Source organism: Opisthocomus hoazin, chromosome 10, assembly GCF_030867145.1.
Source record: "Opisthocomus hoazin isolate bOpiHoa1 chromosome 10, bOpiHoa1.hap1, whole genome shotgun sequence".
NCBI classification, from domain to species: Eukaryota; Metazoa; Chordata; class Aves; order Opisthocomiformes; family Opisthocomidae; genus Opisthocomus; species Opisthocomus hoazin.
In genome coordinates this window covers 14,509,894-14,532,931 of record NC_134423.1, presented here as the reverse complement: position 1 = coordinate 14,532,931, position 23,038 = coordinate 14,509,894, and the positions used below count along the sequence as shown (strand labels likewise).

Below are 23,038 nucleotides of genomic sequence, written 5' to 3'. Positions count from 1 at the left end.
GAAGAGAGTGCCGTCTTCTTCTCATCCCTTTCTGGGGTGGGAGGGTGTGCATGTGGATTAAGGTATATAGAGCCATCCTATTGCTGGTCATGCCCAATGGGATGGCAAGAAGCAGTGGATGGAGGTGGAAATACGAGAAAGGTCACACAGTAACCCTCCTTGACTGTGTGGGTAGTCAAAGATGGGAAGCAGTTTTGAAGGGAGGTTGTTCAGACAATAATTCAGATAAGAAAGTTAATGCAGCCGTTTTGAGTGTGCTTCTCAGTCCTCTGAATTTTCTTCAGACATTTCATATGAAAACCAGTCATGGCACTTCTCTTTTGCATTGGTGTTTTGGGAATAAACTCCAGGGGACGCGTATGTGGTGGAAAGGAGGAAAGCGCTGTTTTTCAGGTCTGGGCATAGACAGTGTGACTGCAACATGGCGTTAGTGTGGGCATTTCAGTAGGGAACAGAGCATGCACAATCATGACCCCTCTCTTCATAACTCCACCTACTTGTAGTATTGCTGATGACAGAGTGGGAGTCTGCAAATACTGCGTCAACCCATATCCTCCATAGAACATCAGTACCCAGAACAGTTTTTGACTGTCAGCGCAGAGAACAACACTGCTTTTTTCTTTAAGCAGCCCTGGAATCATAGAAGCTTCACCCCCTTGTGGCGAAGAATCTAGTTGTGAGAGGCTCCTCGTGTTTCCCTTGTCCCACAGGCCGCAAGATGCAAGAGAAATGAGTGTGTCTCAGTTACCACGAACATTGTTAGACCCAGTTCCAGTACACTTCAGGATGTCTCTGCAATGCTGGAGCCTGGATGGCATAGGTCAGCGCCTCCAGGGTGACTTCACATCCAACAGACAGGCCTTTGAGCCATTACGTAAAGAACAGACCTCCTCCCACCGCACCCACAGGTAGCATACTGGCCGGCCTCCTCCTTCCAGCCCCCAGTGCACACAGATCCTCAGGTCGCTCCTCATGCTCACGCTCTCAGCTGCAACCAACTCCCACCCTTGCTCTGCATGCAGACAGGCACTGTGGATGCACCACCTCCACACTGGCTCCTGAACGTCATTTTCCAAATATTCCTGCTCCAGAGACGAAAGGTAGACAGAGCTACTTTCCTCTACTGATGGAAATTATTGGTGTTGCTTGTCTGGTATTTTGGTCCACGGTCAGCATTTGGACAATGCTTGCAAGTGCTGGCAAAAAGATTTGGATATACCTATGCCAGCAAAAGAAACCCTCTTCTGTCTCTCTGCAAGTCGTCCACACCTCGCACTTATTCTCCCTCCACTCTTATCCTCAGCCAGGCTGCACCTTGCCCTTTCCATAGGTCTCTCCCACTCTCACAAACCGTACCCTCTAGACAACAACCACCTGCGTGGCAGATGTGCTCTTTGTTGAAGGGTTAACACCACCCCACGTCCCCAAGGAGCTGGAGGTGCTGCTGGGAGGTCCCCATGTTCCCTGCAGGAATTTTCCCACCCTAGCGCTCACAGAGGGCTTGGAGTCCCCCTCCGAGAAATCTGAGAAGCACAGTGGGGTCTAATATCCCACCCCACAAGTACCACCATCCGTGGATATCTCCACACAGCTGTCTTCCCTTCTTCCCTGGAAGCAGCAGAGATGGCCGCTGGGGAGTGAATCCATCCCCCCATGGCACGATGTCGCAGATGCCCTGCTGAGGACAGGGCGCTGGCATCTACAGCCATAGCCCCTGGGGTTACGCCTCGCAAGGCCTCGGGAGGGCAGGCAGCCGGTGCCTGCTGCACTCAGCACAGGTCCCAGTTGCAGGGACCTGGCCCTGAAACTCCCAGGGAGCCAGGTGTCATTGCAGAGGGCGCGTGATCAGCAGGGCCGAGAGGGCTGGAGCAGGTAGTTGTGGCCGAGTGGTGAAGGCGATGGACTAGAAATCCACTGGGGTTTCCCCGTGCAGGTTGGAATCCTGCCAAGTACGGGGCACAGCTCCATTTGGGACTGGCTGCAAGGACCACGCTGCTGAGCACCCAGTACTGGCTGGGCCAGCTCTGCATTTTGGTGACTGGGAGACTCCTCCATACCCAGCAGTGTTGGGCAGGAGATGAATGGCACCAGGTACAGAGCGGAGGGGTTTCTTTGCCTCTCTGGCAGGCTGCATGGTGGTGGGGACTGCTCCAGGCTTTTCAGGAGCCTGTGCCAGCCAGGAGGACAAGCCGGAATATGTGGGGGAGCACAGCAAAAGCATGGGAAGGGCAAGGCCTTTGTAGCAGGCGTGGAATCAAAGTGCAAACACCTATGCAACTTGCTTAGAGGAACAAAGAGTGCCTAGGACTAAGAGCTTTTACCTGAAGACCTATCTCAAACCAGCTCTCAAAGGCTGAGAACACCCCATATTGATGTCAAAACAGTAGGAGATTTGTCTTTCAAAATACCCCCAGGCATATGAGCGTGTCCAGAACAGCATTGGACCAGGATCTAGCATAAAAGCCCTCCACCTGCACTGGACAGTGGTTTAGAGCAATGAAGATGAACACCCCACTGACCATAGGTCGACAAGCACATGGTGATTTCGCAAGCAATAGTAACTGATTAGCCCAGGCCTTAACATGAGTAGTTTGACTGGTCGGCACAGCTGTACTGTAAACATATATAAACCCTGCTTTCCTCTACATCAGGATCCTCCAAGCATCTGGCTGGGGCACTGCTATATGCACAGCTAAAATGGGCCAATAATTTTCCTTGGTAATTCTATGCTAACCGTACTCGTCACCCTTCTTGGCTGGAAGAGAAGTGACTTTTGCACTGGGTACAGCCTTGCAAGCCCTCAGGAGCTGAATTTCCAAGCAGGGCTGCAGCCCTCATGAGCTTCCCCCTTGCTCTGCGGTTTCCTTCAGCACCTGCAGAGCCATCTGGGGTGGTCAAAGGAAAGTCCCCATCCAGTGAAATGGGCAGGAGATGTGGGGTGAAGGGCAAAGCAAGGCCCTTGCGCTTCCCACCTGAGGCCCACTGCCAGTGAGGTTTCCAGGCAGACATTTTTCCTGCCTGGGCGAGGGCACAGGTAAAAGGAAGGGAACGAGATGTGAGCACTAGTGCTGGTGCTGGCAGTGCCAGCGAGTGTCAGGCAGGGCTGTGGGAGGGCCCAGCTTGGGTGCTGGGGGGAGCAGAGTGGCGCAGCGGAAGCGTGCTGGGCCCATAACCCAGAGGTCGATGGATCGAAACCATCCTCTGCTAGTCCATTTTATTCCCTCACTTGTCTCAGCCACTGTGTCTCCCTCGCATCAGTCAGCAAGTGGTTCCTGCACTGCTGTGCTCCAGCTCTCTGCAAAACCATGGCCGTGGCCCCCCTGCACCCTCAGCCCCTTCTCTCTGCCTTTGCCGTCTTCTCCTTTGCCTTCTTAGCAGCCAGCAATCCCAAAGTGCCCCTCAGCAAGGCAGACTGGTGGGTGTGGAGCAGCAGGCAGAGCACAGCACAGAGTTCCCCTCAGGAAGCACTGGCTGCCCTGGGAACACAGGTGTTGCTGTCTTCCCATCAGGCAGCTCCATGCCCAACTTCCCTGCCACAGGTGGGGACCTCCAGGGCTCTGCAGGAGGGCAGGAGGACCAGGCTGGTGCCAGTGTGGGAAACACCAATGTGACAGACTTTACTACCTGGGGTGTTTTCTCCATCCTAGTGTGTTTGCTGCTGTACCCACTGTCAAGTCCAGCCAGGAGCAGGGCTCAGCAGATATTCCCAGTGGGCACTGTGTTGGCTACATGGGGCTAGGTGTTGGTAGTGGAGGGGAGAGGGGGTGCTGCAGGGTGGCCTGGGTGTGAAGAGCTCAGGAGTTGACCTGTGGTGGACACAGCCACTTCCAGCTCCATAGAACGCACAATACAGGACACAGCTGAGCCATCAGCAAAGTTTGTGGCCCCTATGAAAAGAGAATCCAGAAAGAGTGGAAAATGGCAAAGAGAGAGAGGAGGAAGAAAAAAAACAAAAAAAAAATGGGACAGAAAGAGCAGAGGGAAGATGCATCTCCCCTGTGCCACATGGGTGGGGACAGCAGTCTGGAGTAGAGGAGTGAAGTTGAGCCAGAATACGAGGGAGGAAAGGTCGTGTTTTCTGTTTGTCTTTTTGTTTCTCACTACGTGAATGTATTTCAGTGGGCAATAATTTAATTTCACCCAATCGATTCTGTTTCACCACAACCCTCTTATTTGGGGTAAAAGTTCTCCCTCTACTACCAACTACAGTTGTCCCAAGTGGTCAGTGGCAAAGGGACTCGCCGTGGCGAATAGGGATATGACCCACTCTGGGCCAGCTGCACAAGGATTCACCAAAAGCAATCATCGTCCAAAGTTCGCAACGGGACCCTGCTGACCGAGGAGAAAGGCTAGCATGCAAAGAATAGAGTTACAAAGTAAATATCTATAGATGTGCATGAGGTGTCCCAGCCAAATAAGAGGCACGGTGAATGCAGTTTTACAGGAGGTTCTTATACCTGTCAGATGTTCCGGTTCAACATGACTTGACTCAAGAAATGCAACAAGGCTAATGCCGGCTGTCTTTGTGGGAAAAGAAGTGACAGGGGCTGCAGTGCAGCCCTGGAAGAGCTACGCAAGAGACAGTGAGCTCTTCAAAAGTGAACAGTATTCAGAAGTCCATGGGACAAGTCCGGGAGCCTGCTGAGCTAACGGAGAAGTTTGGTCTACTCAGAGCAGGAGGTCGGCCCAGACAATCTCTAGAGGCCTCTTCTAACCTTCATTATTGTGTGGGGCACTGAATTTCATGAGCCCTTAAGCAGTCGACAGAAGGCAGTGCCTTGAAAGGCAGCAGCAGCACAGTATTTCATAGTAGGCATCAGCTGATTCAGGAATGGTGCTAAAATATGTGGAAACGACCTAGAGGAAAGCAGAATTTTTGGAGGAGAGAGGCTATGAGCTGTGGCATGCCTGGCACGCCTGATGCTGGGCAGCATGTCCACTGAAGTCGACAGCATGATGACCCATGTTTGCCTCACGTTCAGGGTTTTTCCCAACTCTTCCACATCACGATGACTCGCAGGTGCTCTGGGAGACTGATCCAATGTCCCTCTGAAACCTGAAATGTATGGAATGGGCCACCCCATTCCTGACCCTGGTAAAAAAGCCAAGAGCTTTTGGCTCCCTGCCCTGCATCTCTCCTCAAAAGCAGGCCATCCAGGCAGGCCTTTGGCCTCTGTGGTGACCTAGCTGAGCAAAACAGGTCAATCTGAGTGTGGGTCTCTTTCAGGGAAGGATGCGCGCATCTCTTTGATCATCCTCCTACGCCTTGATTTGCTTGCTTCGAACAGGTTCTCCTCTTCCCAAGGTGAGCCCAGACTTCTGGTGTAAGAAGTATGAGGGCCTGCTTAAGTTCTCAAGAGACATACCAACGGAGGTCCCATGGAGAGTTGACTTGAACGAGACCTTCCTGACTCTCTGGTCTACTCTTCCTCATTATGAATCTACCTTATTTTCCCTGGGCTTGTGGACAGAAAAACCAGCCTGTGGCAGAGCCTGATGAGCGTAAGCAAGGTCCTCGTGGCCGTCAGTGCAGCCCGCAAGGGGCTTCCCTCTAGCTCACCATGATCTTTCCTTACCTTTGAGCTTTGCCACACCCCTGGGGAGGTGAGTCTCTTCTCCTGTATGGGATTGTGCAGTCTTGAACTTCTGCCTGAACTTACCCACTGTCTCGTGTGTGTCTGCAATGACCTGTGGGGAGAAATGTCTCATTAGGTTAGCCTGAGTGCCTGCACTTGAAAGCACTTGAGAGCTGACCTGAGATGTTCTTCATGGCTCAGTTTTACCATGGAATGGCGACCATGGTTAGCATGAGGAGTGCAATGTGACAACCGCAATCCAGAAGGACCTTGACAGGCTTGAGAGGTGTGCCTGTGAGAAAGTCATGAAGTTCAACAAGGCCAAGTGGAAGGTCCTGCATGTGGGTCAGAGCAATCCCAAGCACAAAGACAGTCCGGGAGGAGACTGGATTGAGAGCAGCCCTGAGAGGAGAAGGACTTGGTCATACTGGTTGATGAGAAGATTAATATGAGCCATCGGTGTGCACTTGCAGCACAGAAGGCCAACTGTATCCTCCTCTTAGATGTCAACAAAAAGCTTGAATTGGAAAGGACCTTTTGAGATCACCCACTCCAACCATGTATCCACCAAAGAGGTACGCTTTCACCTGAGCAGGGGCTTGAGGCCTGGTCCCCACCTTACCAGACAGGGTCTCTCCCAGCTGAGCCTCCCGGGCCCACGAGTAGGTCACCAGGAGAAGGTAATGAGGGTGCCAGCACTGGTGAGAAGATCCCAGGGTTATGGGGCAATGTGTGGGGGTGGACAGGAAGTAACTATCAGGATTCAGAGTGAAGGCTCCCGCTGGGATTTGCAGTGAAAGCTGTGCTGGGTCAGACTCTCTCTCCTCCTCCCAGCCCTTCTACCCACTAGGGGTTTCTAGTCACTGGCATGAAAGTGAAATGCAGTGCAGGTAGCATTCCTTGCACACATCCATCCCTTGTTCTCTTCATGGTTCTCTTCATGTGCCATGGAGCACATTCCAGCCTCTTGGTTCCTGCAGATCAAACCTAGAACTAGGTATACTTCAAAAGCCGCTGAGAATGAGACAGAGAAGTGGGCTTCCTTGAGGTGATAGTAGATGCACCCCATGTAAACTTCTATTCAGCCGATCTCCTGAGCACACCCCGTATCACTGCAATCTGCTCACCAGTGCTGGCACCCTCACTGCCATGTCCTGGAAGCCCATAGGGAGTACAGTGCAGCCCTGGACAGTTGCCCGCAAGGCAGTGACCTCTCTGACAGTGGCAGTGTGCGGAAGTCAACGGGACAAGGCCTGGAGGGGTACTGCTAAAGGCTGCTGAGGTACCGGGGAAGTTTGGTGTGCTTGGAGCAGGAGGTCAGTCCAGAGGACCTACAAAGGTCCTTTCTAAACTGTTATTATTCTGGTGTGCACTTAGTCACAAAAGCCTGCAGCCAGGGCACCGTGTCCACTGAAGTCGACAGCATGATGACCCATGTTTGCCTCAAGCTCAGGGTTTTTCCCAACTCCTCCACGTCACGACGACTCCCAGGGGCTCTGGGAGACCGATCCCACGTCCCTTTGAAATCTGAATTTCATGGATTGGGCCACTCCATTCCGAACCAGGAGAAAGGGCCATATGCTTTTGGCTCTCTGCCCTGAGCCTGTCCTCAAAAGCAGGCCGTCCACACAGGTCTTTGGTCTCCAGAATGCCCTTGCTGAGCAGAACAAGTCAATTTGGGCATGGGTCCCTTTCAGAGAAGGACATGGGCATATCTTTGATCACAGAACTGATACAGCCTGAAGAGCGTAAGCAAGGATCCTCGTGGCCATCACTCCTGCCCGCAAGGAGTTCCTCTCCAGCACACTGTGGTCTTGCCTTGACGGCGGCCTTTGCCACATCCTTTCAGACATGAGTCTCTTCTCCCATGTGCGATTGTGCAGTTTTGATGTTCTGCTTGAACTTACCCACAGTATCCTGTATGTCTATGGTGACCCACTGGGAGAAATGTCTCTCAGGGTCAGTGTGAGCATCTGCAGTGAAAACACTGGAGAGTTGACTTGAGGTGTCCCTCGTAGCTGAATTTGAGAGTGACTGATGGCCATACTCACCATGAAGAAGGCAATGTGATAAGGCAATCCACATCATGCAAAGCCCCTAAAAATCTTCCTGCACGCGAGAATGAGACCTTGGCGTTAATTAGCCTCATGATGCTGGGACACCGATGAATTGTTTTGGTGTTCCAGGGCAAGAAGTGGGAGGAAAACATTTCAGGTGGAAGACGCGAGGGCTTAATCACCAGCGAGGCCTTGGCAAGTGGCAACTGCTAGATGTTTAGATGCTTCATGAGAAAGGAATGTTTGTGGCCCCCCAGCGCTCTGGGACACAGCATAAAAGGCTGTGCTGCTGCAGGCTCCGCATCCTCCTCTCTCGCCTCCCTTTCCTCGAGGAACGAGGTAAGTCTGATTCTGCTCCAGCTCTCCCTGTGCGCTGAACTGCTGTCATGGCGGCTACTCCGTCTGATACTTGGGCTGCCTCAGCTTGGCCCTGCAATAGAACTGTTTCAAAAGCAAAGGAGGATGTGACCTCTTTCCGTTTTGGTGGTGGTGACTGGGGAGAGCTGGTTGTTCTTTCAAGCAGAAAGACATCACTGGGGTTCAGTGACAGAGAGGACTGCCCACCTGAATGTGCAGCTGCAGCAGATGGTGTCTACCAAAATGGCCAAGTGCCTCCAGTGCCTTTTTCCATCAGCAAAGTTTGTTTGGGAGATGGGGAAGGATCAGTCCTGCCACAGGTGCTTTAAGCTCACTTGGAGAGCACGATGAGTATTGTGGGAGCTGTAGGCATAGCGTGTGATGTTAAGAGGTGAATTCTGAGACACGTGTCCAACCCAGCCTATTTGTGCTGGGATCATTTCAAGAGCCTTCATGCACGCTATTGCACTGGGAAATGCAGGAGGAGGTCCTGGTGGATTAAGTAGCTAATTAGGCACATCTTTGCTCCCAGTCCTTCAAATCTAGCCTTCAGGTGAGATGTCATGCCTGTTCTGCGTGTTAGCAAGATCAGCTGCAGGCCCTTTCTGGGCATTGGAGCTAATAATGGAGATGGAGGGCAGCAAAGTGGATCTGCAGAGAGAGCTGAGGAAATGATAGATAAGCTGATGTTGGGGTCTGTGTTTTCTCTGTGCTCTGTGTTTCAGCTTTGTCTGCCTCACAGAGACATGTCTTGCTTCAGACCCTGTCTCCCAACGCCCTGCAGCTCCTCTGGCCCGACCCCACTGGCAAGCAGCTGCAGCGAGCCCTGTGTCGCCCGCTGTGCTGACTCGACGGTGGCCATCCAGGCCTCCCCGGTGGTGGTGACCCTGCCGGGCCCCATCCTCATCTCTTTCCCTCAGAGCACAGCCGTGGGATCCTCTCTGTCAGCTGCTGTTGGGAGCTCCCTCAGCGCCGGCGGGGTGCCCATCTCTTCTGGAGGCTCCCTTGGCCTGGGTGGCTCAGGGCTGTGTCTGCCTCCCCCCCGCTGCAGTCTGAACTGCTGAAGCTGGCAGATCATCCCGGAAAGACAGCAGGGACTGCACATCAGCTGGAGTGTGGCCACAGCTTGCAGATGGGCTGGGTGTCCTGAGGCACCTGGCAACAGGGACCTGAGCCTGCTGCTCCTCTCTGCATTGTAGGACTTGCCGTGCCTCCTCTGGCTCTGCTTTGCTCTGATGTCCGGGAGAATGGGCTCATTCTCTTCTGCTTTGTTCAATTTTCTGCTGACAGGGGGAGGGTGCCAATGCTCGGGACTGCTCTTGGTGGGCTGGGATTACAGCGGAGTAGAGGAGAATGGGAAAAGGCAAGCGCTTTGTGTGGAGTTTGTCCTTGGGAAATTCTCTGCGCCTCCTTGAACCCTGCAGATGTGTTTCTTGGTCTCTGTTCTGTGCCACTGCATTTGTTCCTTCCCATTAAAGACTTTGTGCAGCATAGCTGGAGGCTCGTGGTAGTTTGTTCTCCTCCTGTCTCATTTAGCCGCCCGCTCTGCTCTGCAAGAAAGAGCACTGGCCTTTGTCCTGAGCTTACCGCCAGCTGAGGGTGGACCTCCCTGAACGGAGAGCAGAGCACCACAAATAAGCAAGCAGGCAAGAGAAAGACCAAAAAGCCTCAGAGAACTGGACGCTGAGTCTCTGACCTCGTTATCATGGCCCTGTGATGTCTCCGAGGGTCAACCTTGAGTCCTGCCACAGAAAACATTTGAGAGCTGAGCTCATTTCTTCTGCCCGTGTACCCAGCACATCTGGCATGTACACCCGGGAAGCAGGGACTTTCCTGTCCTTAGTACCCCCTGGCAGAGGACAGAAGCTGGCTGATAAACTGGACTGAGATGACAACACTTCCTGAGGTGGCAGGAAAATACATACGTGTGTGTGCAGCTGAGCTGTGGAGGCTGCCTTCAGAAACATGCAGGGACAAGCTGCCTTTGTGAGCCTCAATCTCAGTCAGAGCCCTGGCATTAGGAAGTCAGGTTGATGCCTCCTTTCCTTGTTGAAGGGTTCTGTGAAAGATGTGGAATGGCTAAAGAGGACATGGTGGTGACTGTGGCATCAGGAGACCACCCTCTGCCATTACAGACCCTGATGGGTTTGCTCTCTCACACCCCTGAGAGGAATGGGGGCTGCTGGTAGACTGCCTGGGTGGTGCAGCACCTTCAGGAAAAAGGGAAACCCTGCAGGGCGCATGGAGAAAGCGCCCAGAGAAAGAGAAGGAGGTTGAGAAGGAGAGGAAAGCCCATTGCATGTGAACGGTCTGTTCACCGCAGCAATTCCACTGAGGCTGGCGGAAGCAGTGCAAGCAAAGGAGAAGCCCAGACACGTTGGCAGCATGGATGAAGAAGGAAAGGGGCAGTGAAAGGGGGACCTGGATGTGAGGCAGGGACCTCTTGAGCTGCATGCAAATTCTCCGCCCTGACCAGAGCCCCTGTAGTAGGCAGGCATAATAAAGAACAGGCATCCTCCCACTGTAGCCCCAGATTGCATACCTAGCCTCATGAAGCAAAGTGGATGTCTCTGTCCCCCAGCCAGGGCCCCAAGCAGCTGATGCTGTATCAGCATTTCTTACCAACATCCTTATCTGGGATCCCTGGGCGAGAAACTGGGGAGTACCAGGGGTGAAGACAGAGCCTGTCCAGCAAGAGTGGGCGCATCATGGCAGGGAACAGAGGACCATACTAGAGGGTGTTGCCTGTCACCTCGGGTTCCAGGGACAGTCTCCGGCCTCCGTGCTGCTCTGATCAGAACAGTCCAGGGTTGCACAAGAGAGTTTACATAAAGCGGGGGCTGTTTTTGTGGTACCCAGAAACAGTGCTGAGGCTTTCCCCCCGGAAATGAAGATGTTGCCAGGGGCTGTGTGGAACCACAGCTGCTGTGGGCAGCAGCGGAAGAGCTCTCAGCTTGAGAGTGGGGCTTTTCTAGTGAGCAGCAGAGGTGCCCGGCAAGCAGCTGCTCTGTTCTGGCTTCCTTACTGGTTGGAGATGAATTTGCTTGGGGAAGCTGAGCAGGCAGTGTTGGAGTTTGAGACGCAATGCTGCACCATGCTGCCCAGCCAAAGAAAAGCACTCTTGCGTTGGCCGGGAATCGAACCCGGGTCAACTGCTTGGAAGGCAGCTATGCTCACCACTATACCACCAACGCCGCTGCCTGTGCATTTTTTTCCACCTGCTGAGCCACAGGATGGCCAGCCTTCTGCCTCCAGAGTCTGTGTGTTTCTGCCTGTGTGAGATGTTGGCTACGAAATCTCAACTTTGTGAGGGCTGCCAAGATCCCAGATCCATGAGATGTCTTCCCTTCTTTGTTAGCAATGAGGGCCACGTTGTGCAGGCTCTCTTTGGACATGAGCAGCTCTAGTTTCAGGTGTAAGGTAGACAGCTGTTTGGGATGTGTGGGGAGGACAGGCTCTGAAGTTCTGCTCATCAAACAGAAAAGTGGACATCTTACTGGTCCAGTGGCTTCCCCCAACTTGCCTACCTTGTAGGTTTGGAGAGGAATTTCCCACCTGTGCAGGAGCTGAGTCCCATGTTTGCATGGTGGTGGTTGCAAAATGGGCCTGTGCCCCGTAGTTGGCAGGATTCGAACCTGCGCGGGGAAACCCCAATGGATTTCTAGTCCATCGCCTTCACCACTCGGCCACAACTACCTGCTCCAGCCCTCTCGGCCCTGCTGATCACGTGCCCTCTGCAATGACACCTGGCTCCCTGGGAGTTTCAGAACCAAGTCCCTGCAACTGGGACCTGTGCTGAGTGCAACAGGCACTGGCTGCCAGCCTTCCCGAGGCCTTGCGAGGCGTAACCCCAGGGGCTATGGCTGTAGATGCCAGCGCCCTGTCCTCAGCAGGGCATCTGCGACATCGTGCCATGGGGGGATGGATTCACTCCCCAGCAGCCATCTCTGCTGCTTCCAGGGAAGAAGGGAAGACAGCTGTGTGGAGACATCTACGGATGGTGGTACTTGTGGGGTGGGATATTAGACCCCACTGTGCTTCTCAGATTTCTCGGAGGGGGACTCCAAGCCATCTGTGAGCGCTAGGGTGGGAAAATTCCTGCAGGGAACATGGGGACCTCCCAGCAGCACCTCCAGCCCCTTGGGGACGTGGGGTGGTGTTAACCCTTCAACAAAGAGCACAGCTGCCACGCAGGTGGTTGTTGTCTAGAGGGTACGGTTTGTGAGAGTGGGAGAGACCTATGGAAAGGGCAAGGTGCAGCCTGGCTGAGGATAAGAGTGGAGGGGTAAAGGGAGAATGAGTGCGAGGCATTAGAGAAGGAACATTTGGAAAATGGCGTTCAGGAGCCAGTGTGGAGGTGGTGCATCCACAGTGCCTGTCTGCATGCAGAGCAAGGGTGGGAAGTGGTTACAGCTGAGAGAGTGAGCATGAGGAGCGACCTGAGGATCTGTGTGCACTGGGGGCTGGAAGGAGGAGGCCGGCCAGTATGCTACCTGCGGGTGCGGTGGGAGGAGGTCTGTTCTTTACGTAATGGCCCAAAGGCCTGTCTGTCGGATGTGAAGTCACCCTGGAGGCGCTGACCTACGCCATCCAGACCCAGCATTGCAGAGACATCCTGAAGTTTACTGGAACTGGGTCTAACAACGTTCATGGTAACTAAGAACTGAGACATGCTCATTTCTCTTTCATTCACATGCACACCCTCCCACCCCAGAAAGGGATGAGAAGAAGACGGCACTCTCTTCTTCACTCTGCCTGTCCACCTTCCCATCCCGATGCTGTGGCACAGAACCAAGACCAAGAAACATCCCAGGTGTTTGGAGACATGCATACGGTGATGCCTCAGCCTTCCCTTCTCCAGCAAACCAAGCCCTCCCAGCCTGTCCTTGTAAAACAGATGAGCCAAATCCCTTTGGCATGGCTGACAGAGCCCCTAGACGTGCAGAAATGGGAGTCGGCCACACAGAGACACCGGTGGAGTCCCTGTAATAGCACCTGGTACACAGTCATCGAGGTCTCCTGCAGAGGAAGTACACATTGAAGAAGGCTTTCCACTTGCTGCTGGGAGCAGATTAGAGCAAGAGAGAAAGCAGAAGCCACAGCATTCAGTCAGGGGAGGACGTGCACCTGCCCCACAGTTCATGCACCTCGAGCAGCAATGACTGCTGAGAGGTTTTGCTGGTGCCGCGCTGAGGAGAGAAACGCATCATGTGCGAGGCTGAACAGAGACACTAGATATTCCTTTGTGCTTGGCTGCGTGCTTGCCTGTAGGAGGCCTTGCTTTACTGCTGAGCAGCTTAGGTGCTTTTTGCCTCCAAAACACCTGGGAGGAGCAAGGTGCATCAGCAAAAGGAAAGGAGGCATCAACCTGACTTCCTAATGCCAGGGCTCTGACTGAGATTGAGGCTCACAAAGGCAGCTTGTCCCTGCATGTTTCTGAAGGCAGCCTCCACAGCTCAGCTGCACACACACGTATGTATTTTCCTGCCACCTCAGGAAGTGTTGTCATCTCAGTCCAGTTTATCAGCCAGCTTCTGTCCTCTGCCAGGGGGTATTAAGGACAGGAAAGTCCCTGCTTCCCGGGTGTACATGCCAGATGTGCTGGGTACACGGGCAGAAGAAATGAGCTCAGCTCTCAAATGTTTTCTGTGGCAGGACTCAAGGTTGACCCTCGGAGACATCACAGGGCCATGATAACCAGGTCAGAGACTCAGCGTCCAGTTCGCTGAGGCTTTTTGATCTTTCTCTTGCCTGCTTGCTTATTTGTGGTGCTCTGCTCTCCGTTCAGGGAGGTCCACCCTCAGCTGGCGGTAAGCTCAGGACAAAGGCCAGTGCTCTTTCTTGCAGAGCAGTGCGGGCGGCTAAATGAGACAGGAGGAGAACAAACTACCACGAGCCTCCAGCTATGCTGCACAAAGTCTTTAATGGGAAGGAACAAATGCAGTGGCACAGAACAGAGACCAAGAAACACATCTGCAGGGTTCAAGGAGGCGCAGAGAATTTCCCAAGGACAAACTCCACACAAAGCGCTTGCCTTTTCCCATTCTCCTCTACTCCGCTGTAATCCCAGCCCACCAAGAGCAGTCCCGAGCATTGGCACCCTCCCCCTGTCAGCAGAAAATTGAACAAAGCAGAAGAGAATGAGCCCATTCTCCCGGACATCAGAGCAAAGCAGAGCCAGAGGAGGCACGGCAAGTCCTACAATGCAGAGAGGAGCAGCAGGCTCAGGTCCCTGTTGCCAGGTGCCTCAGGACACCCAGCCCATCTGCAAGCTGTGGCCACACTCCAGCTGATGTGCAGTCCCTGCTGTCTTTCCGGGATGATCTGCCAGCTTCAGCAGTTCAGACTGCAGCGGGGGGGAGGCAGACACAGCCCTGAGCCACCCAGGCCAAGGGAGCCTCCAGAAGAGATGGGCACCCCGCCGGCGCTGAGGGAGCTCCCAACAGCAGCTGACAGAGAGGATCCCACGGCTGTGCTCTGAGGGAAAGAGGTGAGGATGGGGCCCGGCAGGGTCACCACCACCGGGGAGGCCTGGATGGCCACCGTCGAGTCAGCACAGCGGGCGACACAGGGCTCGCTGCAGCTGCTTGCCAGTGGGGTCGGGCCAGAGGAGCCGCAGGGCGTTGGGAGACAGGGTCTGAAGCAAGACATGTCTCCGTGAGGCAGACAAAGCTGAAACACAGAGCACAGAGAAAACACAGACCCCAACATCAGCTTATCTATCATTTCCTCAGCTCTCTCTGCAGATCCACTTTGCTGCCCTCCATCTCCATTATTAGCTCCAATGCCCAGAAAGGGCCTGCAGCTGATCTTGCTAACACGCAGAACAGGCATGACATCTCACCTGAAGGCTAGATTTGAAGGACTGGGAGCAAAGATGTGCCTAATTAGCTACTTAATCCACCAGGACCTCCTCCTGCATTTCCCAGTGCAATAGCGTGCATGAAGGCTCTTGAAATGATCCCAGCACAAATAGGCTGGGTTGGACACGTGTCTCAGAACTCACCTCTTAACATCACACGCTATGCCTACAGCTCCCACAATACTCATCGTGCTCTCCAAGTGAGCTTAAAGCACCTGTGGCAGGTCTGATCCTTCCCCATCTCCCAAACAAACTTTGCTGCATGGAAAAAGGCACTGGATGCACTTGGCCATCTTGGTAGACACCATCTGCTGCAGCTGCACATTCAGGTGGGCAGTCCTCTCTGCCGCTGAACCCCATTGATGTCTTTCTGCTTGAAAGAACAACCAGCTCTCCCCAGCCACCACCACCAAAACGGAAAGAGGTCACATCCTCCTTTGCTTTTGAAACAGTTCTATTGCAGGGCCAAGCTGAGGCAGCCCAAGTATCAGACGGAGTAGCCGCCATGACAGCAGTTCAGCGCACAGGGAGAGCTGGAGCAGAATCAGACTTACCTCGTTCCTCGAGGAAAGGGAGGCGAGAGAGGAGGATGCGGAGCCTGCAGCAGCACAGCCTTTTATGCTGTGTCCCAGAGCCCTGGGGGGCCACAAACATTCCTTTCTCATGAAGCATCTAAACATCTAGCAGTTGCCACTTGCCAAGGCCTCGCTGGTGATTAAGCCCTCGCGTCTTCCACCTGAAATATTTTCCTCCCACTTCTTACCCTGGAACACCAAAACAATTTATCGGTGTCCCAGCATCATGAGGCTAATTAACGCCAAGGTCTCATTCTCGCGTGCAGGAAGAGTTTTAGGGGCTTTGCATGATGTGGATTGCCTTATCACATTGCCTTCTTCATGGTGAGCATGGCCATCAGTCACTCTCAAATTCAGCTACGAGGGACACCTCAAGTCAACTCTCCAGTGTTTTCACTGCAGATGCTCACACTGACCCTGAGAGACATTTCTCCCAGTGGGTCACCATAGACATACAGGATACTGTGGGTAAGTTCAAGCAGAACATCAAAACTGCACAATCGCACATGGGAGAAGAGAATCATGTCTGAAAGGATGTGGCAAAGGCCGCTGTCAAGGCAAGACCACAGTGTGCTGGAGAGGAACTCCTTGCGGGCAGGAGTGATGGCCACGGGGATCCTTGCTTACGCTCATCAGGCTCTACTGGTTCTGTGATCAAAGATATGCCCATGTCCTTCTCTGAAAGGGATCCATGCCCAAATTGACTTGTTTTGCTCAGCAAGGGCATTCTGGAGACCAAAGACCTGTGTGGACGGCCTGCTTTTGAGAACAGGCTCAGGGCAGAGAGCCAAAAGCATATGGCCCTTTCTCCTGGGTTGGAATGGAGTGGCCCAATCCATGAAATTCAGATTTCAAAGGGACGTGGGATCGGTCTCCCAGAGTCCCTGGGAGTCGTCGTGATGTGGAAGAGTTGGGAAAAACCCCTAACTTGAGGCAAACATGGGTCATCATGCTGTCGACTTCAGTGGACACGGTGCCCTGGCTGCAGGCTTTTGTGACTAAGTGCACACCAGAATAATAACAGTTTAGAAAGGACCTTTGTAGGTCCTCTGGGCTGACCTCCTGCTCCAAGCACACCAAAATTCCCCGGTACCTCAGCAGCCTCAGCAGTACCCCTCCAGGCCTTGTCCTGTTGACTTCCGCACACTGCCACTGTCAGAGAGGTCACTGCCTTGCGGGCAACTGTCCAGGGCTGCACTGTACTCCCTATGGGCTTCCAGGACATGGCGGTGAGGGTGCCAGCACTGGTGAGCAGATCGCAGTGATACGGGGTGTGCTCAGGAGATCGGCTGAATAGAAGTTTACATGGGGTGCATCTACTGTCACCTCAAGGAAGCCCACTTCTCTGTCTCATTCTCAGCGGCTTTTGAAGTATACCTAGCTCTAGGTTTGATCTGCAGGAACCAGGAGGTTGGAATGTGCTCCATGGCACATGAAGAGAACCATGAAGAGAACAAGGGATGGATGCGTGCAAGGAATGCTACCCGCTCTGCATTTCACTTTCATGCCAGTGACTAGAAACCCCTAGTGGGTAGAAGGGCTGGGAGGAGGAGAGAGAGTCTGACCCAGCACAGCTTTCACTGCAAATCCCAGCGGGAGCCTTCACTCTGAATCCTGATAGTTACTTCCTGTCCACCCCCACACATTGCCCCATAACCCTGGGATCTTCTCACCAGTGCTGGCACCCTCACTACCTTCTCCTGCTGACCTACTCGTGGGCCCGGGAGGCTCAGCTGGGAGAGACCCTGTCTGGTAAGGTGGGGACCAGGCCTCAAGCCCCTGCTCAGGTGAAAGCGTACCTCTTTGGTGGATACATGGTTGGAGTGGGTGATCTCAAAAGGTCCTTTCCAATTCAAGCTTTTTGATGACATCTGAGAGGAGGATACAGTTGGCCTTCTGTGCTGCAAGTACACACCGACGGCTCATATTGATCTTCTCATCAACCAGTATGACCAAGTCCTTCTCCTCTCAGGGCTGCTCTCAATCCAGTCTCCTCCTAGACTGTCTTTGTGCTTGGGATTGCTCTGACCCACATGCAGGACCTTCCACTTGGCCTTGTTGAACTTCATGACTTTCTCACAGGCACACATCTCAAGCCTGTCAAGGTCCTTCTGGATTGCGGTTGTCACATTGCCCTCCTCATGTTAACCATGGCCGCCATTCCATGGTAAAACTGAGCCATGAAGAACACCTCAGGTCAGCTCTCAAGTGCTTTCAAGTGCAGGCACTCAGGCTAACCTAATGAGACATTTCTCCCCACAGGTCATTGCAGACACACACGAGACAGTGGGTAAGTTCAGGCAGAAGTTCAAGACTGCACAATCCCATACAGGAGAAGAGACTCACCTCCCCAGGGGTGTGGCAAAGCTCAAAGGTAAGGAAAGATCATGGTGAGCTAGAGGGAAGCCCCTTGCGGGCTGCACTGACGGCCACGAGGACCTTGCTTACGCTCATCAGGCTCTGCCACAGGCTGGTTTTTCTGTCCACAAGCCCAGGGAAAATAAGGCAGATTCATAATGAGGAAGAGTAGACCAGAGAGTCAGGAAGGTCTTGTTCAAGTCAACTCTCCATGGGACCTCCGTTGGTATGTCTCTTGAGAACTTAAGCAGGCCCTCATACTTCTTACACCAGAAGTCTGGGCTCACCTTGGGAAGTGGAGAACCTGTTCGAAGCAAGCAAATCGAGGCGTAGGAGGATGATCAAAGAGATGCACGCATCCTTCCCTGAAAGAGACCCACACCCAGATTGACCTGTTTTGCTCAGCTAGGTCACCACAGAGGCCAAAGGCCTGCCTGGATGGCTTGCTTTTGAGGAGAGGTGCAGGGCAGGGAGCCAAAAGCTCTTGGCTTTTTTCCCAGGGTCAGGAATGGGGTGGCCCATTCCATACATTTCAGGTTTCAGAGGAACATTGGATCAGTCTCCCAGAGCACCTGGGAGTCATCGTGATGTGGAAGAGTTGGGAAAAACCCTGAACGTGAGGCAAACATGGGTCATCATGCTGTCGACTTCAGTGGACATGCTGCCCAGCATCAGGCGTGCCAGGCATGCCACAGCTCATAGCCTCTCTCCTCCAAAAATTCTGCTTTCCTCTAGGCCGTTTCCACACATTTTAGCACCATTCCTGAATCAGCTGATGCCTACTATGAAATACTGTGCTGCTGCTGCCTTTCAAGGCACTGCCTTCTGGTGGCTGCTTAAGGGCTCATGAAATTCAGTGCCCCGCAGAATAATGAAGGTTAGAAGAGGCCTCTAGAGATTGTCTGGGCCGACCTCCTGCTCTGAGTAGACCAAACTTCTCCGTTAGCTCAGCAGGCTCCAGGACTTGTCCCATGGACTTCTGAATACTGTTCACTTTTGAAGAGCTCACTGTCTCTTGCGTAGCTCTTCCAGGGCTGCACTGCAGCCCCTGTCACTTCTTTTCCCACAAAGACAGCCGGCATTAGCCTTGTTGCGTTTCTTGAGTGAAGTCATGTTGAACCGGAACATCTGACAGGTATAAGAACCTCCTGTAAAACTGCATTCACCGTGCCTCTTATTTGGCTGGGACACCTCATGCACATCTATAGATATTTACTTTGTAACTCTATTCTTTGCATGCTAGCCTTTCTCCTCGGTCAGCAGGGTCCCGTTGCGAACTTTGGACGATGATTGCTTTTGGTGAATCCTTGTGCAGCTGGCCCAGAGTGGGTCATATCCCTATTCGCCACGGTGAGTCCCTTTGCCACTGACCACTTGGGACAACTGTAGTTGGTAGCAGAGGGAGAACTTTTACCCCAAATAAGAGGGTTGTGGTGAAACAGAATCGATTGGGTGAAATAAAATTATTGCCCACTGAAATACATTCACGTAGTGAGAAACAAAAAGACAAACAGAAAACACGACCTTTCCTCCCTCGTATTCTGGCTCAACTTCACTCCTCTACTCCAGACTGCTGTCCCCACCCATGTGGCACAGGGGAGATGCATCTTCCCTCTGCTCTTTCTGACCCTTTTGTTTGTTTGTTTTTTTGCTTCCTTCTCTCTCTCTTTGCCATTTTCCATTCTTTCTGGATTCTCTTTTCATAGGGGCCACAAACTTTGCTGATGGCTCAGCTGTGTCCTGTAGTGGGTCTTCTGTGGGGCTGGAGGTGGCTGTGTCCACCACAGGTCAACTCCTGAGCTCTTCACACCCAGGCCACCCTGCAGCACCCCCTCTCCCCTCCACTACCAACACCTAGCCCCATGTAGCCAACACAGTGCCCACTGGGAATATCTGCTGAGCCCTGCTCCTGGCTGGACTTGACAGTGGGTACAGCAGCAAACACACTAGGATGGAGAAAAACCCCAGGTGGTAAAGTCTGTCACATTGGTGTTTCCCACACTAGCACCAGCCTGGTCCTCCTGCCCTCCTGCAGAGCCCCGGAGGTCCCCACCTGTGGCAGGGAAGTTAGGCATGGAGCTGCCTGGAGCAAGCAGGCAGCCTTGTTGCTGTGCAGGTTGGAGAGGAACTGCTCTCCACCGAGCTCATGAGGGCTGCAACCCTGCCCAGAAATCCAACTCCTAGGGGCTGCAGGACTGTGCCCAGACACAACGACCTTGCCCTATCTGTGCTGAGCTCGCCTAACAGCTCCGGGCTTGTCACAGAATCACAGAATCACAGAATAGTAGGGGTTGAAAGGGACCTCTGTGGGTCATCTAGTCCAACCCTACTGCCGAAGCAGGGTCACCTATAGCAGGCTGCACAGGACCTTGTCCAGGCGGGTCTTGAATATCTCAAGAGAAGGAGACTCCACAACCTCCCTGGGCAGCCTGTTCCAGTGCTCCGTCACCCTCAGAGGGAAGAAGTTCTTCCTCATGTTCAGACGGAACTTCCTGTGCCTCAGTTTGTGCCCATTGCCCCTTGTCCTGTCGCTGGGCACCACTGAAAAGAGCTTGGCCCCATCCTCCTGACACCCACCCTTCAGATATTTGTAGGCATTTATAAGGTCCCCTCGCAGCCTTCTCTTCTTCAGGCTGAACAAGCCCAGTTCCCTCAACCTCTCCTCGTAGGGGAGATGCTCCAGTCCCCTCACCATCCACGTAGCCCTCCGCTGGACTCTCTCCAGTAGCTCTTCATCTTTCTTGAACTGGGGAGCCCAGAACTGGACACAGTGCTCCAGATGAGGCCTCACCAGGGCAGTGTAGAGGGGAAGGAGAACCTCCCTCGACCTGCTGGCCACACTCTTCTTGATGCACCCCAGGATCCCATTGGCTTTCTTGGCAGCCAGGGCACACTGCTGGCTCATGGTTAACCTGTCGTCCACCAGGACACCCAGGTCCCTCTCCGCAGAGCTGCTCTCCAGCAGGTCCACCCCAAGCCTGTACTGGTGCATGAGGTTGTTCCTCCCCAGGTGCAGGACCCTGCATTTGCCTTTGTTGAACTTCATCAGGTTCCTCTCTGCCCAGCTTTCCAGCCTATCCAGGTCACGCTGAATGGCAGCACAGCCTTCTGGTGTATCTACCACACCTCCCAGTTTAGTGTCGTCAGCAAACTTGCTGAGGGTACATTCTAACTCTTCATTCAGGTCGTTGATGAAGAATTTAAACAAGACTGGGCCCAGTACTGACCCCTGGGGGACACCACTTGTTACCAGCCTCCAACTAGACTCAGCGCCGCTGATGACAACCCTCTGAGTTCTGCCATTCAGCCAGTTCTCTATCCACTTCACCGACCACTCATCCAGCCCACACTTCCTCAGCTTCCCTAGGAGGATATCATGGGAGACTGTGTCGAAAGCCTTGCTGAAGTCGAGGTAGACAACATCCACAGCTCTCCCTTCGTCTACCCAGCCAGTCATGTCATCGTAGAAAGCTATCAGATTGGTCAGGCATGATTTCCCCTTGGTGAATCCATGCTGACTACTCCTGATAACCTTCTTTTCTTCCACTTGCTTGATGATGGCCTCCAGGATAAGCTGCTCCATCACCTTTCCCGGGATGGAGGTGAGGCTGACCGGCCTGTAGTTCCCTGGGTCCTCCTTCTTGCCCTTTTTGAAGATTGGAGTGACACTGGCCTTTCTCCAGTCCTCGGGCACCTCTCCTGTCCTCCAGGACCTCTCAAAGATGATGGAGAGTGGCTCAGCAATGACATCCGCCAGCTCCCTCAGCACTCATGGGTGCATTCTATCGGGGCCCGTGGATTTGTGGACATCCAGATCACTTAAGCGATCCCTCACACTGTCCTCCTCGACCAAGGGAAAGTCGTCCTCTTTGTAGGCTTCTTCTCTTACCTCCGGGGCCTGGGATTCCTGAGGGCCAGTCTTAGCACTGAAGACTGAAGCAAAGAAGGCATTCAGTAGCTCTGCCTTCTCCGCATCCTCCGTCACCAGGACACCCGCCTCATTCAGCAGCGGCCCCACGTTGTCCCTAGCCTTCCTTTTGCTGCTGATGTAGTTGAAGAAGCCCTTCTTGTTGTTTTTGACATCCCTTGCCAGCTTCAATTCCAGGTGAGCCTTGGCCTTCCTTGTCGCATCCCTGCATGCTCTCGCCACGTTTCTGTACTCTTCCCAAGTGGCCTATCCCTCTTTCCACATTCCATGGACCTTTCTCTTCTGCCTGATCTCCGCTAGAAGCTCCTTGTTTAACCATGCAGGTCTCCTGCCTCCTTTGTTAAATTTCTTTCTCAGGGGGATGCATTGCTCCTGTGCATGGAAGAAGTGTTTTTTAAAGAGCAATCAGCACTCATGGACCCCCCTGCCTTCGAGAGCCCTGGCCCACGGGATTCCTCCCAGTAGCTCCTAGAAGAGGGCAAAGTCAGCTCTCCTGAGGTCCAAGGTTTTGATCCTGCTTATCGCCCTGCTTCCTCCACGCAGGATCCTGAACTCAACCATTTCATGGTCACTGCAGCCGAGTCTACCTCCAACCTTCACATCCTCCACCAGTCCCTCCTTGTTTGTTAACACGAGGTCCAGCAGCGCGCCTTTCCTTGTTGGTTCCTCCACCACTTGCATCAGAAAGTTATCATCGATGCTCTGTAGGAACCTCCTGGATTGCGCCTGCCTAGCTGTATGGTCTTCCCAGCTGATGTCAGTGTGGTTGAAGTCCCCCATGAGAACCAGGGCCTGTGACTGTGAGGCTGCTTGCAGCTGCCTGTAGAAGGCCTCATCAACCTCCTCCTCCTGGTCAGGTGACCTGTAGTATACACCCACCGTAATGTCACCCTTATGAGCCTGTCCCTTAATTCTAACCCACAAGCTTTCAACTCGTTCCTCATTTGCCCCCGGGCCAAGCTCAATGCATTCCAGTTGCTCCCTCAGATATAGAGCAACTCCCCCACCTCTCCTTGTTGGTCTGTCTTTCCTAAAGAGTCTGTAGCCATCTATGACAGCATGCCAGTCATGCGAGTTGTCCCACCACGTTTCTGTGATGGCGACCAAGTCGTAGCCCTCCTGCTGTATAATGGCTTCCAGCTCCTCCTGTTTATTGCCCATGCTACGTGCATTGTCCTCCCTTCTGATACAGCCCTGCCCTTAATGCAGCCTGCCAGAGAGCCAGAGAAACCCTTCCGCTCTGTGCCTGGTGCCATTCCTCTCCTTCCCAGTATTGCCAGGGATCGGGGTGACTCCCGCTCGCCCATGGCAGGGCCAGACCAGCA

At 53.4% G+C, this 23,038-nt stretch overlaps 4 non-coding genes across 4 annotated transcripts; 2 read left to right on the top strand and 2 right to left on the bottom strand.

The window, feature by feature from the left end:
• The first annotated feature begins 1,872 nt into the window (after positions 1–1,872).
• TRNAS-AGA (transfer RNA serine (anticodon AGA)) lies at positions 1,873–1,954 on the top strand. Its single transcript has one exon. It is a non-coding gene; the product is annotated as a tRNA-Ser (tRNA).
• A 1,181-nt stretch (positions 1,955–3,135) lies between these two features.
• On the top strand, positions 3,136–3,207 carry TRNAM-CAU (transfer RNA methionine (anticodon CAU)). The gene has a single exon. It is a non-coding gene; the product is annotated as a tRNA-Met (tRNA).
• A 7,905-nt stretch (positions 3,208–11,112) lies between these two features.
• TRNAG-UCC (transfer RNA glycine (anticodon UCC)) lies at positions 11,113–11,184 on the bottom strand. Its single transcript has one exon. It is a non-coding gene; the product is annotated as a tRNA-Gly (tRNA).
• A 420-nt stretch (positions 11,185–11,604) lies between these two features.
• On the bottom strand, positions 11,605–11,686 carry TRNAS-AGA (transfer RNA serine (anticodon AGA)). The gene has a single exon. It is a non-coding gene; the product is annotated as a tRNA-Ser (tRNA).
• Positions 11,687–23,038: the final 11,352 nt, after the last annotated feature.